Source organism: Podarcis melisellensis, assembly GCF_964234715.1.
Source record: "Podarcis melisellensis genome assembly, chromosome: 5".
Lineage (NCBI taxonomy): Eukaryota > Metazoa > Chordata > Lepidosauria > Squamata > Lacertidae > Podarcis > Podarcis melisellensis.
The window spans coordinates 101,488,719-101,501,442 of NC_138537.1; positions in this window are offsets into that span (position 1 = coordinate 101,488,719).

Genomic DNA, 12,724 nt, shown 5'->3' on the forward strand with positions numbered 1-12,724 from the left:
ATTCCACACACTTTGCGAATTCGGTGTCAATGTGCATTAACACCGAAGAACACGACATGAAATAAGTAAAATCCAAGATTCTTCTTTCTATGTAGCTGGAACCCAAAACAGCCTGTTTTGTTTTGTTTAGGCTTGTTAAACTTCGCTTTGCTATTTGTGGGTGAATGAACACCGAAAGAACAATCCAAGCTTCTTAGTCCTCTTTTTATTGTGATGGAACCAAAACACCTAAGCTTGATCTTGGCTAATAAGAAACATTTCACTCTGCGATTTTTGGGTGAATGTGCATTCTAACCACAAAAACAGCAAATTTGAAATAAGCCCAATCCAAGCTTATTCGTCGTCTTTCTACGCATATGAAAGTGAAAAGACGGTGTTGTGTTATTTGGGTATCATTCCACACACTTTGCGAATTCGGTGTCAATGTGCATTAACACCGAAGAACACGACATGAAATAAGTAAAATCCAAGATTCTTCTTTCTATGTAGCTGGAACCGAAAACAACCTGTTTTGTTTTGTTTAGGCTTGTTAAACTTCGCTTTGCTATTTGTGGGTGAATGAACACCGAAAGAACAATCCAAGCTTCTTAGTGCTCTCTCTATTGTGATGGAACCAAAACACCTAAGCTTGATTTTGGCTGATAAGAAACATTTCACTCTGCGATTTTTGGGTGAATGTGCATTCTAACCACAAAAACACCAAATTTGAAATAAGCCCAATCCAAGCTTATTCGTCGTCTTTCTACGCATATGAAAGTGAAAAGACGGTGTTGTGTTATTTTGGTATCATTCCACACACTTTGCGAATTCGGTGTCAATGTGCATTAACACCGAAGAACACGACATGAAATAAGTAAAATCCAAGATTCTTCTTTCTATGTAGCTGGAACCGAAAACAACCTGTTTTGTTTTGTTTAGGCTTGTTAAACTTCGCTTTGCTATTTGTGGGTGAATGAACACCGAAAGAACAATCCAAGCTTCTTAGTCCTCTTTCTATTGTGATGGAACCAAAACACCTAAGCTTGATTTTGGCTGCTAAGAAACATTTCACTCTGCGATTTTTGGGTGAATGTGCATTCTAACCACAAAAACACCAATTTTGAAATAAGCCCAATCCAAGCTTATTCGTCGTCTTTCTACGCATATGAAAGTGAAAAGACGGTGTTGTGTTATTTTGGTATCATTCCACACACTTTGCGAATTCGGTGTCAATGTGCATTAACACCGAAGAACACGACATGAAATAAGTAAAATCCAAGATTCTTCTTTCTATGTAGCTGGAACCCAAAACAGCCTGTTTTGTTTTGTTTAGGCTTGTTAAACTTCGCTTTGCTATTTGTGGGTGAATGAACACCGAAAGAACAATCCAAGCTTCTTAGTCCTCTTCCTATTGTGATGGAACCAAAACACCTAAGCTTGATCTTGGCTGATAAGAAACATTTCACTCTGCGATTTTTGGGTGAATGTGCATTCTAACCACAAAAACAGCAAATTTGAAATAAGCCCAATCCAAGCTTATTCGTCGTCTTTCTACGCATATGAAAGTGAAAAGACGTTGTTGTGTTATTTGGGTATCATTCCACACACTTTGCGAATTCGGTGTCAATGTGCATTAACACCGAAGAACACGACATGAATTAAGTAAAATCCAAGATTCTTCTTTCTATGTAGCTGGAACCGAAAACAACCTGTTTTGTTTTGTTTAGGCTTGTTAAACTTCGCTTTGCTATTTGTGGGTGAATGAACACCGAAAGAACAATCCAAGCTTCTTAGTGCTCTCTCTATTGTGATGGAACCAAAACACCTAAGCTTGATTTTGGTTGATAAGAAACATTTCACTCTGCGATTTTTGGGTGAATGTGCATTCTAACCACAAAAACACCAATTTTGAAATAAGCCCAATCAAAGATTACTCGTCGTCTTTCTACGCATATGAAAGCGAAAAGACGGTGTTGTGTTATTTTGGTATCATTCCACACACTTTGCGAATTCGGTGTCAATGTGCATTAACACCGAAGAACACGATATGAAATAAGTAAAATCCAAGATTCTTCTTTCTATGTAGCTGGAACCGAAAACAAAATGTTTTGTTTTGTTTAGGCTTGTTAAACTTCGCTTTGCTATTTGTGGGTGAATGAACACCGAAAGAACAATCCAAGCTTATTAGTCCTCTTTCTATTGTGATGGAACCAAAACACCTAAGCTTGATTTTGGCTGATAAGAAACATTTCACTCTGCGATTTTTGGGTGAATGTGCATTCTAACCACAAAAACACCAAATTTGAAATAAGCCCAATCCAAGCTTATTCGTCGTCTTTCTACGCATATGAAAGTGAAAAGACGGTGTTGTGTTATTTTGGTATCATTCCACACACTTTGCGAATTCGGTGTCAATGTGCATTAACACCGAAGAACACGACATGAAATAAGTAAAATCCAAGATTCTTCTTTCTATGTAGCTGGAACCGAAAACAACCTGTTTTGTTTTGTTTAGGCTTGTTAAACTTCGCTTTGCTATTTGTGGGTGAATGAACACCGAAAGAACAATCCAAGCTTCTTAGTGCTCTCTCTATTGTGATGGAACCAAAACACCTAAGCTTGATTTTGGTTGATAAGAAACATTTCACTCTGCGATTTTTGGGTGAATGTGCATTCTAACCACAAAAACACAAATTTTGAAATAAGCCCAATCAAAGATTACTCGTCGTCTTTCTACGCATATGAAAGCGAAAAGACGGTGTTGTGTTATTTTGGTATCATTCCACACACTTTGCGATTTCTGGATCAAGGTGCATTAACACCAAAGAACACGACTTGAAATAAGCAAAATTCAAGATTCTTCTTTCTATGTACCTGGAACCCAAAAAAACTTTTTTTGCTTTGTTTAGGCTTGTTAAACTTCGCTTTGCTATTTCTGGGTGAATGAACACCGAAAGAACAATCCGAGCTTATTAGTCCTCTTTCTATTGTGATGGAACCAAAACACCTAAGCTTGATTTTGGCTGATAAGAAACATTTCACTCTGCGATTTTTGGGTGAATGTGCATTCTAACCACAAAAACAGCAAATTTGAAATAAGCCCAATCCAAGCTTATTCGTCGTCTTTCTACGCATATGAAAGTGAAAAGACGGTGTTGTGTTATTTTGGTATCATTCCACACACTTTGCGAATTCGGTGTCAATGTGCATTAACACCGAAGAACACGACATGAAATAAGCAAAATCCAAGATTTTTCTTTCTATGTAGCTGGAACCCAAAACATCCTGTTTTGTTTTGTTTAGGCTTGTTAAACTTCGCTTTGCTATTTGTGGGTGAATGAACACCGAAAGAACAATCCAAGCTTCTTAGTCCTCTTTCTATTGTGATAGAACCAAAACACCTAAGCTTGATTTTGGCTGATAAGAAACATTTCACTCTGCGATTTTTGGGTGAATGTGCATTCTAACCACAAAAACACCAAATTTGAATTAAGCCCAATCAAACCTTATTCGTCCTCTTTCTACGCATATGAAAGTGAAAAGACAGTGTTGTGTTATTTTGGTATCATTCCACACACTTTGCGAATTCGGTGTCAATGTGCATTAACACCGAACACGACATGAAATAAGCAAAATCCAAGATTTTTCTTTCTATGCAACTGGAACCCAAAACAGCCTGTTTTGTTTTGTTTAGGCTTGTTAAACTTGTTTAGGCTTGTTAAACTTCGCTTTGCTATTTGTGGGTGAATGAACACCGAAAGAACAATCCTCTTTCTATTGTGATGGAACCAAAACACCTAAGCTTGATTTTGGCTGATAAGAAACATTTCACTCTGCGATTTTGGGGTGAATGTGCATTCTAACCACAAAATCAGCAAATTTGAAATAAGCCCAAGCCAAGCTTACTCGTCGTCTTTCTACGCATATGAAAGCGAAAAGACGGTGTTGTGTTATTTTGGTATCATTCCACACACTTTGCGAATTCGGTGTCAATGTGCATTAACACCGAAGAACACGACATGAAATAAGTAAAATCCAAGATTCTTCTTTCTATGTAGCTGGAACCGAAAACAAAATGTTTTGTTTTGTTTAGGCTTGTTAAACTTCGCTTTGCTATTTGTGGGTGAATGAACACCGAAAGAACAATCCAAGCTTCTTAGTGCTCTCTCTATTGTGATGGAACCAAAACACCTAAGCTTGATTTTGGCTGATAAGAAACATTTCACTCTGCGATTTTTGGGTGAATGTGCATTCTAACCACAAAAACACCAAATTTGAAATAAGCCCAATCCAAGCTTATTCGTCGTCTTTCTACGCATATGAAAGTGAAAAGACGGTGTTGTGTTATTTTGGTATCATTCCACACACTTTGCGAATTCGGTGTCAATGTGCATTAACACCGAAGAACACGACATGAAATAAGTAAAATCCAAGATTCTTCTTTCTATGTAGCTGGAACCGAAAACAACCTGTTTTGTTTTGTTTAGGCTTGTTAAACTTCGCTTTGCTATTTGTGGGTGAATGAACACCGAAAGAACAATCCAAGCTTCTTCGTCCTCTTTCTATTGTGATGGAACCAAAACACCTAAGCTTGATTTTGGCTGCTAAGAAACATTTCACTCTGCGATTTTTGGGTGAATGTGCATTCTAACCACAAAAACACCAATTTTGAAATAAGCCCAATCCAAGCTTATTCGTCGTCTTTCTACGCATATGAAAGTGAAAAGACGGTGTTGTGTTATTTTGGTATCATTCCACACACTTTGCGAATTCGGTGTCAATGTGCATTAACACCGAAGAACACGACATGAAATAAGTAAAATCCAAGATTCTTCTTTCTATGTAGCTGGAACCCAAAACAGCCTGTTTTGTTTTGTTTAGGCTTGTTAAACTTCGCTTTGCTATTTGTGGGTGAATGAACACCGAAAGAACAATCCAAGCTTCTTAGTCCTCTTTTTATTGTGATGGAACCAAAACACCTAAGCTTGATCTTGGCTGATAAGAAACATTTCACTCTGCGATTTTTGGGTGAATGTGCATTCTAGCCACAAAAAAACCAAATTTGAAATAAGCCCAATCAAAGCTTATTCGTCGTCTTTCTACGCATATGAAAGCGAAAAGACGGTGTTGTGTTATTTTGGTATCATTACACACACTTTGCGAATTCGGTGTCAATGTGCATTAACACCGAAGAACACGACATGAAATAAGCAAAATCCAAGATTTTTCTTTCTATGTAGCTGGAACCCAAAACAGCCTGTTTTGTTTAGTTTAGGCTTGTTAAACTTCGCTTTGCTATTTGTGGGTGAATGAACACCGAAAGAACAATCCAAGCTTCTTAGTCCTCTTTTTATTGTGATGGAACCAAAACACCTAAGCTTGATCTTGGCTGATAAGAAACATTTCACTCTGCGATTTTGGGGTAAATGTGCATTCTAACCACAAAAAAACCAAATTTGAAATAAGCCCAATCAAAGCTTATTCGTCGTCTTTCTACGCATATGAAAGCGAAAAGACGGTGTGGTGTTATTTTGGTATCATTACACACACTTTGCGAATTCGGTGTCAATGTGCATTAACACCGAAGAACACGACATGAAATAAGCAAAATCCAAGATTTTTCTTTCTATGTAGCTGGAACCCAAAACAGCCTGTTTTGTTTTGTTTAGGCTTGTTAAACTTCGCTTTGCTATTTGTGGGTGAATGAACACCCAAAGAACAATCCAAGCTTCTTAGTCCTCTTTCTATTGTGATGGAACCAAAACACCTAAGCTTGATCTTGGCTGATAAGAAACATTTCACTCTGCGATTTTTGGGTGAATGTGCATTCTAACCACAAAATCAGCAAATTTGAAATAAGCCCAAGCCAAGCTTATTCGTCGTCTTTCTACGCATATGAAAGTGAAAAGACAGTGTTGTGTTATTTTGGTATCATTCCACACGCTTTGCGAATTCGGTGTCAATGTGCATTAACACCGAAGAACACGACATGAAATAAGTAAAATCCAAGATTCTTCTTTCTATGTAGCTGGAACCGAAAACAAAATGTTTTGTTTTGTTTAGGCTTGTTAAACTTCGCTTTGCTATTTGTGGGTGAATGAACACCGAAAGAACAATCCAAGCTTCTTAGTGCTCTCTCTATTGTGATGGAACCAAAACACCTAAGCTTGATTTTGGCTGATAAGAAACATTTCACTCTGCGATTTTTGGGTGAATGTGCATTCTAACCACAAAAACACCAAATTTGAAATAAGCCCAATCCAAGCTTATTCGTCGTCTTTCTACGCATATGAAAGTGAAAAGACGGTGTTGTGTTATTTTGGTATCATTCCACACACTTTGCGAATTCGGTGTCAATGTGCATTAACACCGAAGAACACGACATGAAATAAGTAAAATCCAAGATTCTTCTTTCTATGTAGCTGGAACCGAAAACAACCTGTTTTGTTTTGTTTAGGCTTGTTAAACTTCGCTTTGCTATTTGTGGGTGAATGAACACCGAAAGAACAATCCAAGCTTCTTCGTCCTCTTTCTATTGTGATGGAACCAAAACACCTAAGCTTGATTTTGGCTGCTAAGAAACATTTCACTCTGCGATTTTTGGGTGAATGTGCATTCTAACCACAAAAACACCAATTTTGAAATAAGCCCAATCCAAGCTTATTCGTCGTCTTTCTACGCATATGAAAGTGAAAAGACGGTGTTGTGTTATTTTGGTATCATTCCACACACTTTGCGAATTCGGTGTCAATGTGCATTAACACCGAAGAACACGACATGAAATAAGTAAAATCCAAGATTCTTCTTTCTATGTAGCTGGAACCCAAAACAGCCTGTTTTGTTTTGTTTAGCCTTGTTAAACTTCGCTTTGCTATTTGTGGGTGAATGAACACCGAAAGAACAATCCAAGCTTCTTAGTCCTCTTCCTATTGTGATGGAACCAAAACACCTAAGCTTGATCTTGGCTGATAAGAAACATTTCACTCTGCGATTTTTGGGTGAATGTGCATTCTAGCCACAAAAACAGCAAATTTGAAATAAGACCAATCCAAGCTTATTCGTCGTCTTTCTACGCATGTGAAAGTGAAAAGACGTTGTTGTGTTATTTTGGTATCATTCCACACACTTTGCGAATTCGGTGTCAATGTGCATTAACACCGAAGAACACGACATGAAATAAGTAAAATCCAAGATTCTTCTTTCTATGTAGCTGGAACCGAAAACAACCTGTTTTGTTTTGTTTAGGCTTGTTAAACTTCGCTTTGCTATTTGTGGGTGAATGAACACCGAAAGAACAATCCAAGCTTCTTAGTGCTCTCTCTATTGTGATGGAACCAAAACACCTAAGCTTGATTTTGGTTGATAAGAAACATTTCACTCTGCGATTTTTGGGTGAATGTGCATTCTAACCACAAAAACACCAATTTTGAAATAAGCCCAATCAAAGATTACTCGTCGTCTTTCTACGCATATGAAAGCGAAAAGACGGTGTTGTGTTATTTTGGTATCATTCCACACACTTTGCGATTTCTGGATCAAGGTGCATTAACACCAAAGAACACGACTTGAAATAAGCAAAATTCAAGATTCTTCTTTCTATGTAGCTGGAACCCAAAAAAACTTTTTTTGCTTTGTTTAGGCTTGTTAAACTTCGCTTTGCTATTTCTGGGTGAATGAACACCGAAAGAACAATCCGAGCTTATTAGTCCTCTTTCTATTGTGATGGAACCAAAACACCTAAGCTTGATTTTGGCTGATAAGAAACATTTCACTCTGCGATTTTTGGGTGAATGTGCATTCTAACCACAAAAACAGCAAATTTGAAATAAGCCCAATCCAAGCTTATTCGTCGTCTTTCTACGCATATGAAAGTGAAAAGACGGTGTTGTGTTATTTTGGTATCATTCCACACACTTTGCGAATTCGGTGTCAATGTGCATTAACACCGAAGAACACGACATGAAATAAGCAAAATCCAAGATTTTTCTTTCTATGTAGCTGGAACCCAAAACATCCTGTTTTGTTTTGTTTAGGCTTGTTAAACTTCGCTTTGCTATTTGTGGGTGAATGAACACCGAAAGAACAATCCAAGCTTCTTAGTCCTCTTTCTATTGTGATAGAACCAAAACACCTAAGCTTGATTTTGGCTGATAAGAAACATTTCACTCTGCGATTTTTGGGTGAATGTGCATTCTAACCACAAAAACACCAAATTTGAAATAAGCCCAATCAAACCTTATTCGTCCTCTTTCTACGCATATGAAAGTGAAAAGACAGTGTTGTGTTATTTTGGTATCATTACACACTCTTTGCGAATTCGGTGTCAATGTGCATTAACACCGAAGAACACGACATGAAATAAGTAAAATCCAAGATTCTTCTTTCTATGTAGCTGGAACCGAAAACAACCTGTTTTGTTTTGTTTAGGCTTGTTAAACTTCGCTTTGCTATTTGTGGGTGACTGAACACCGAAAGAACAATCCAAGCCTCTTAGTCCTCTTTCTATTGTGATGGAACCAAAACACCTAAGCTTGATTTTGGCTGATAAGAAACATTTCACTCTGCGATTTTTGGGTGAATGTGCATTCTAACCACAAAAAGAGCAAATTTCAAATAAGCCCAATCCAAGCTTATTCGTCGTCTTTCTACGCATATGAAAGTGAAAAGACGGTGTTGTGTTATTTTGGTATCATTCCACACACTTTGCGAATTCGGTGTCAATGTGCATTAACACCGAAGAACACGACATGAAATAAGTAAAATCCAAGATTCTTCTTTCTATGTAGCTGGAACCGAAAACAACCTGTTTTGTTTTGTTTAGGCTTGTTAAACTTCGCTTTGCTCTTTGTGGGTGAATGAACACTGAAAGAACAATCCAAGCTTCTTAGTGCTCTCTCTATTGTGATGGAACCAAAACACCTAAGCTTGATTTTGGCTGATAAGAAACATTTCACTCTGCGATTTTTGGGTGAATGTGCATTCTAACCACAAAAACACCAATTTTGAAATAAGCCCAATCAAAGATTACTCGTCGTCTTTCTACGCATATGAAAGCGAAAAGACGGTTTTGTCTTATTTTGCTATAATTACACAATCTTTGCGATTTCTGGATCAATGTGCATTAACACCAAAGAACACGACTTGAAATAAGCAAAATTCAAGATTCTTCTTTCTATGTAGCTGGAACCCAAAAAAACTTTTTTTGCTTTGTTTAGGCTTGTTAAACTTCGCTTTCAATCCAAGTGTCAGGGGTTCAGAAAGAGAGACACAGGAGGGGGAGCAAATGGAGAGTGAGGAGGAGGAGTACGAAGGGGGAGCAGGCAGTGACAGCGGCCAGAGTCACTCCACAAGTCTCTCTAGCGAATCGGAGGACTCACAGAAGGGAGCGCCCATGGCCAGAGCGAGGGGGGTTCCAGGGGGGAAGCCCCAGGAGGGAGGGGCCAGCGGGGAGTCCCTGAGCAGCAGTTGGAGATCAGGACCAGCTTCCCCACCAGAGCGCAGTGGGGAGGGGGAGTCCCAGGAGTCGGGACCAATGCTCTCACCACCAGCGGGAGGAGAGGACTCAGGTTTGGCAACGCCCACATCAGGAAGCGGGGAAACGGTCAGAAGGAAGGTTACCGGCTGGGCGCGCGCGCCAAGTTCAAATGTAGAGGCGAGCGGCACAGCAGGGAGTCCTGACAAGGAGCCAGGTCCTAAAGCCCGCCGGAAGGAAGGGCGAGATTCAGGGGGGTCAGCGTCAGAGGAATCCAGGAAGGAAGTAACACCAGAGGGCAGAAGGACCCAGCGAAGGAAAGAGCAGCGTAGGAGGTGGAGCCGGGCTAGAATCTTTAACTGGTGTGGGGTCAGCAGTGAGTCAGAGGGGACTTAGCCGATCTAGCGTCAAGACGTGGGTCTGTGCGCCCAAGGCTTTGAAATGGAAACTAAACTTCAATAAAGACTTTTGTATATAACATCCAATGGGCGTCGGTCCTCTGTGGGCTGGGACCGAGAGGCAGTTCTGACAGTAAGTCCCCTCTCTCCAACCACCAATTTTACAACCTCGTGGAGTGTGGGAAAGCAGCGAGGGGTGAAAATTGGAGCTTCGCGAGCTCACGAAAACCAGGGAGATGACTACCGAAGAGAAGATAGCGAGTCTGCAAAACGCAGTGACGCAGCTGACCGCAGAAATTGCTGCGTCCAGAGAGAAGGAACAGGAAGCAGCTGCTGCCTGCCAGGATCCGCGAACCAGGTTAGACGTGCTAACTACACAGAGGCTACAGGCCACCAGACTAGAAGGGATGGGGCTGGTGCATAGAGGAGGGAGCCTTGTGTCTCATTTCAGTAGGGACCTGCAGGAGTATCCTAACTTCAGAGCGGATGTAATATATGCACTGCAGCTGCTAGAGAAAGACTTTAAAAATGAGGAAGAGAGAGTGGGATTTATTGTTTCGCATTTACGGGGAGAGGCGAAATCGTGGCTGCGCAATCTCTGGAGAGATAAGGATCCAGCCCTCCAAGATGCAGTTGCCTTCGTTAAAGCGATGGATGCTTGTTTTTTGTCTGAGATTGATGTTGATATCGCCAGGAGACAGATTCATGGACTAAGGCAGGGCAAAGCCACTGTAAGGCAATATCACTCACGCTATTTTGCATTGGTGAACGCACTGGGGTGGGAGAGAGAATCAGCTGCCGTCAGAGACCTGTTCTGGGAGGGTCTGAATGGATTTGTCAAGGATGAGATCGCAAGAGGAGAGAGACCCCAAACCACCAAAGAGGTGGTGGAGAGGGCTCTTACGATTGGAGTGAGGCTGGAAGGACGCCCTTGGGACAAGGAGGAAGGGCATTGGGGACGCACGCCAACGAAAGCACCACCCCCCTTTCCCAAGGAAGCGGCGCGGGCTAGATCCCTGTCTCAAATGGGAGGGGGAGAGGAGCCGATGGAGATAGGTGGTGCTAAGGCTCAGTCCACAGCCGGAGCCCTAACGCCGAGAGCAGTCAAAATGAAGCCTCCTAGAGGGACCAGGAAGTGCTACATCTGCGACAGTGCTCAGCACATGGCGAAAGAGTGTCCCCAGCGGTTTTGCAAGCACACTGCAGCCGCAGCTACAGTAACAGAAGCAGTTCAGCAAAGTGAATCACAGCAGGAAAACTCCACTGTCTGGCTGGAAATGGAGCCACTGGGGGCCAGCCAGACAAGTCAGTGAAGCAATCCCCAGGGACATTGCAGCCCACGGATCCCCTCCCACCCAAACCAGTGGTGCAGCTCACCGCATCCCTTCAACTTCCCAATGGGCTCACCGTAGAAATTCCCATTACCATTGATTCTGGGAGCAATGCAGATTTTATAGGCATGGAATTCATCCAGCAACATGGCATAGCCCTTCTGCCAGCGACGGTACCTCTGAACGTCATCACGGTGGACGGCAGGGAGCTACTGGGAGGGCAAGTGCTGCAGCAGACGCCGCCAATGGTGATGCGTATTGGTAATCACCGCGAAGTCATCAGCTTCAACGTCACCAGCCTGTCAGACACGCCCATAGTGTTGGGTATGAGTTGGCTGGATAGGCACAGCCCGGCATTGGCATGGTACCAACGTCAACTGACCTTCTGCTCCTCCTACTGCGCAGCACACTGCATCCTGGCTGACCTGGAAGATGAGGGGCACGAGGAAGGACCACAGCTAAACTTGGGCATGCTGCAAGCGGTACCCAACAAGTACAGAGAGTTTTTGGAAGTCTTCTGCGAGAAGGAAGCGGACAAGCTGCCTCCCCACAGACCCTACGACTGCAAGATTGACCTCCTGCCGGGGGCGACGCTGCTGACGGGGAAACTGTACTCCATGTCTGAGGATGAACTGCAGGACCTCAGGGAGTTCATAGAGCACAACTTGAAGCGGGGATTCATCCGGGAGTCCAAGGCGGTGGGGGGCAGTCCCGTGTTCTTTGTAAAGAAGCGCGACACGCCCCAGAAGAGGCTGGTCGTGGACTTTCGCGTCTTAAGCCTGAAAACCAAGCCCTCGGCCTTCCCTATGCCCAAGATCGATGACCTGCTGGCGACGGTGAGGAAGGGTCGCATCTTTACCAAGTTGGATCTGCGCGGAGCGTACAATCTCATTCGCGTGCGGGAAGGCGACGAGTGGAAGACGACCATGTTCACGCCGCTGGGCACTTATGAATATAGAGTTATGCCTTTTGGATTAAAGAATGGTTCCCACTGTTTTCAAGCCTTCATGCGTCATGTCTTGGCGGGTCTTCTCTACAAGAAGTGTGTCTGCTTCCTGGACGACATCCTGATCTTCTCAGAGTCGCAAGAGGCTCACGAGAGAGATGTCAGGGAAGTTCTGCAGAGGCTGCGGGAGCACAGGCTGTACGCCAAGCTGGAGAAGTGCCAGTTCGACAAGACGGAGGTGGATTTACTGGGCTACAAACTGTCCGACAAAGGACTGGCCATGGACAGTGCCAAGGTACGTGCAGTGCTGGACTGGAAGAGCCCACGCAATCAGAAGTAAGTCCAGAGGTTTGTCGGCTTTGCCAACTTTTATCGCAAATTCATCAAAGGGTTCGCCATGCAGACAGCGGCCATCACCGACACCCTCAGTTCCAAGAAGAAGAAGTTCATCTGGACGGAGCAGGCGGAACAGTCCTTTCAGAAGCTTAAGCAGCTCTTCGCCTCCGAGGAGAACCTGTTACACGTAAATCCCAGCAGGCCCATAAGAGTGGAGACGGACGCCTCTGACAGGGCCATAGGAGCCGTTCTGTTGCAGCAA